The following is a 3,997-nucleotide window of genomic DNA, read 5'->3' as shown; positions in this document are numbered from 1 at the left end:
AAAAAATTAGCTGGGTGTGGTGGCCCCACCCTGTAGTCCCTGCTACTCAGGAAACTGAGGTGGGAGGATCACCTGAGCCCCGAAGTTTGAGGCTGCAGTGAGCCACGACGGCACCACTGCACTCCAGCCTGGGCCACAGAGCGAGATACAGTTTCAAAAAAAAAAAAAAGTTTTGGTTGTTGTTGTTAACTAAGCTTCTCAGATTCACCCAGATTCCGAGTCAGTGAGATCTCACATGGTCAGTTTCACAGGAGGGCAGGCTTTCTGCATAAAAACAGGAAGCTCAGAGCCCTCCGGGGCAGGGTGTGCTGTGACTTCACTGTGTTTTTGCAGAAACAGATCTGATAGCGCTCGGGGATGAGCAGACTAGGTTAAGCAAAAGAGACAGCAAGTCTGAATTTGAGGTTAAATGTGAAATCACACATGCTGCCTAGTAGATGTTTGGTCAGCACTGGCTCCTGGATCCTGGGGCCCCTACAGAGCCCACCCTCCACCCCCATGTGCTTATGCCAGCACATGCGATAGCTGGAGACTTATCCAGCCACCTCACTGCACACCCCAGCAAATGGCCAGCACCAGTGGGTGATCAGGAAAGGATGCCCAGACAAACTGATAGGTATAAGGAATTTGAGGCCAGGCGCAGTGGCTCACGCCTGTAATCCCAGCACTTTGGGAGACTGAGGTGGGCAGATCACTTGAGGTCATGAGTTTGAGACCAGCCTGGCCAACATGGAGAAACCCCCGTCTCTACTAAAAATACAAAAATTAGCCAGGCATGGTGGCGTGCGCCTATAATCCCAGGAGGCTGAGGCAGGAGAATCACTTGAACCCAGGAGGTGGGGGTTGCAGTGAGCTGAGATTGCGCCATTGCACTCCATCCTGGGTGACAGAGCCAGACTCTGTCTCAAAAACAAAACAAAAAAAAAAGATGTAAGGAATTTGAGGCCTTTCCTAGAGGCAGCAGCTGGAAGTGTAGGGATTGAAGGAACCCCTCATCTGACCAGCTGCTCAATTTTCTCACCTACACAATAAGACTGGTTCCTTAAGTACACAGCCACATGAAAAAAAGCAAAAACCAGGGCCAGGCGCAGCGGCTCACTCCTATATTCCAGCACTTTGGGAGGCTGATGCGGGAGGATCACTTGAGGCCTGGAGTTCAAGACCAGCCTGGCCAACATGACAAAAACCCGTCTCTACTAAAAATGAGAATATTTAGCCAGGAGTGGTGGTGGGTGCCTGTAGCCTTGGTTACTCTGGAGGATGAGGTACGAGAATCTCTTGAACCCTGGAGGCAGAAGTTGCAGTGAGCCGAGATTGCGCCACTGCACTTCAGCCTGAGCAACAGAGCGAGACTTCATCTCAAAAAGAAAAGAAAAAGAAAAAAAACCAGACTTTTGGGTCAGGCCCTCCGGGAAGATGACTGCAGTACAAGGGGCCAAGGTTAAAGTGAATGGTGGTGAGTCAAAACTGAGCAAGAACAAGCTGAAGAGATACCTGAAAGCCAAGAAGAAAGTGGCAGAGAAGGCGGCCACGCAGTAAGAGCTCAGTGAGAAACAGCTAAGCACAGGTCACTGCTGCTGCCACCAACCATACCACTGACAATGGTGTGGGTCCTGAGGAGGAGAGCCTGGACCCAAATCAGTGCTACAAAATCCACAGCCAAGGCCAGGCCCAGTAGTTCACACCTGTAATCCCAGCACTTTGGGAGGCTGAGGCAGGCAGATCACTTGAAGTCAGGGGTTCGAGGCCAGGCTGGCCAACACGCTGAAACCTCATCTCTACTAAAAATACAAAAATTAGCTGGGAATGGTGGCGCATGCCTGTAATTTCAGCTACTTGGGAGGCTGAGGCAGGAGAATCGCTTGAATCTGGGAGGTGGAGGTTGCAGTGAGCTGAGACTGCGCTACTGCACTCCAGCCTGGGCGACAGAGTGAGACTCTGTCTCAAAAAAAAAAAAAAAGATTTGCAGTCAGGTAGGTCAATGGGAAAGATCCATACCCCAACAAGATCCATGTAGACATCTCCCTCACTGACTTCATCCAAGAATACTGTCACCTACAAACTGGGGATCTCCAGACTGATATCACCTTAAAGGTGACAGGTAGGATCCATGCCAAAAAAGCTTCTGGAGGAAAGCCGAACTTCTATGATTTTTTTTTTTTTGAGATGGAGTTTCACTCTTGTCGACCAGGCTGGAATGCAGTGGCACAATCTCAGCTCACTGCAACCTCCTCCTCCCTGGGTTTAAGCAATTCTCCTGCCTCAGCCTCCCTAATAGCTGGGATTACAGGCATGTGCCACCATGCCTGGCTCAATTTGTATTTTCAGGAGAAACGAAGTTTCCCTATGTTGGTCAGGCTGATCTCAAACTCCCAACCTCAGGTGATCTGCCTGCCCTGGCCTCCCAAAGTGCTGGGATTACAGGCGTGAGACACAGTTCCCAGCCATGAACTTCTATGATCTTTAAGCAGAGGGGGTCAAGTTGTAAGTCATGGCCAAATTCAGGAATTATAAATCAGAAGAATAACTCATATTAATAACAAACTGTGTTGGGGAAACATAATTGGAAATCAGGGGAATCCTGGGAAAAACACAGAAGAGTGAGCAGAGCTTCATTCCCTATGAAATCACACTCCTGTGGCCTTGCTTGCATATGTTACCTCATCTTCACTTTGGTCTCAAAGACAAGGAAACAAGGTATGGTCAGAGATACTTGGACTTGATCCTGAATACTTTGTGAGGCAGAAATTTATCATCCGCTGTAAGATCATCACATGTATAATAAGTTTCTTAGGCCAGGCGCAGTGGCTCATGCCTGTAATCCCAGCACTTTGAGAGGCCAAGGCAGGCAGATCACCTGAGGTCAGTTCAAGACCAGTCTGGACAACATGGTGAAACCCCACCTCTACTAAAAATACAAAAATTAGATAGGCGTGGTGGCAGGCGCCCATAATCCTAGCTACTCAGGAGGCTGAAGCAGGAGAATTGCTTGAACCCAGGAGGTGGAGGTTGCAGTAAGTCAAGATTGTACCACTATACTCCAGCCAGAGCAGTAAGAGCAAAACTCCATCTCAAAAAAAAAAAAAGTTTATTGGATGAGCTGGGATTCCTAAAGATTGAAACTCCCATGAATGAACATCATCCCAGGGGGAGCTATAACCAAGCCTTTCATCACTTATCACAACAAGCTGGATATGAACTGCTCCAGAACTCTACCATAAAATGCTAGTGGGTGGTGGCATTGACCAGGTTTATGAAATTGCATTCCAGTTCTGGAATGAAGGAATTGATTTGACGTAAAATCCTGAGTTCAGCACCCCTGGGTTCTGCATGGCCTATGCAGACTATGGTAATCTCATGTAAATCACAGGGAAGATGGTTCCAGGGATGGTGAAGCATAATACAGGTAGTTACAAGGTCACCTACTATCCAGATGTCCCAGAGGGATAAGCCTGCAATATTGACTTCACCCTACTCTTCCAGAGGATCAGCATGATAGAAGAGCTTGAGAAAGCCCTGGGGGTGAAGCTGCAGAAAGTAACCGGTTTGAAACTGAAGCAACTGGCAAAATTCTTGATGATATCTGTGTGCAAACGCTATTGCATGCCTTCCACCTAGGACCACAGCCAGGCTCCTTGACGAGCTTGTGGGTGAGTTCCTGGAAGTGATTTGCATCAATTCTACATTCATCTGTGATCACCCCCAGATAATGAGCCCTTTAGCTAAATGGCACCACTCTAAAGAAGGTCTGGCCTAGCGCTTTAAGCTATTTGTCGTAAAGAAAGCAATAAGCAATGCCTACACTGATCTAAATGATCCTATGCAGCAGCGGCAGCTTTTTGAAGAACAGGCCGCAGGTGATGATGAGGCCATGTTCATAGATGAAAACTTCTGTGCCGCCATGGAATACGGGCTGTCCCCTACAGCTGCCTGGGGCATGGGTATTGACCGGGTCACCATGTTTCTCACAGACTCCACCAGCAACTCGGAAGGCTGA

The 3,997-nt window shown here is 48.4% G+C and overlaps 1 pseudogene; it reads left to right on the top strand.

Moving 5' to 3' along the window:
* The first annotated feature begins 1,416 nt into the window (after positions 1 to 1,416).
* Positions 1,417 to 3,997, top strand: LOC105537378 (annotated as a pseudogene).

The sequence above is a fragment of the Mandrillus leucophaeus genome, unplaced genomic scaffold (genome assembly GCF_000951045.1).
Source record: "Mandrillus leucophaeus isolate KB7577 unplaced genomic scaffold, Mleu.le_1.0 Scaffold1715, whole genome shotgun sequence".
NCBI classification, from domain to species: Eukaryota; Metazoa; Chordata; class Mammalia; order Primates; family Cercopithecidae; genus Mandrillus; species Mandrillus leucophaeus.
Note: the sequence above shows the minus strand (reverse complement) of the source record. Positions and strands in the feature narration are given on the sequence as shown.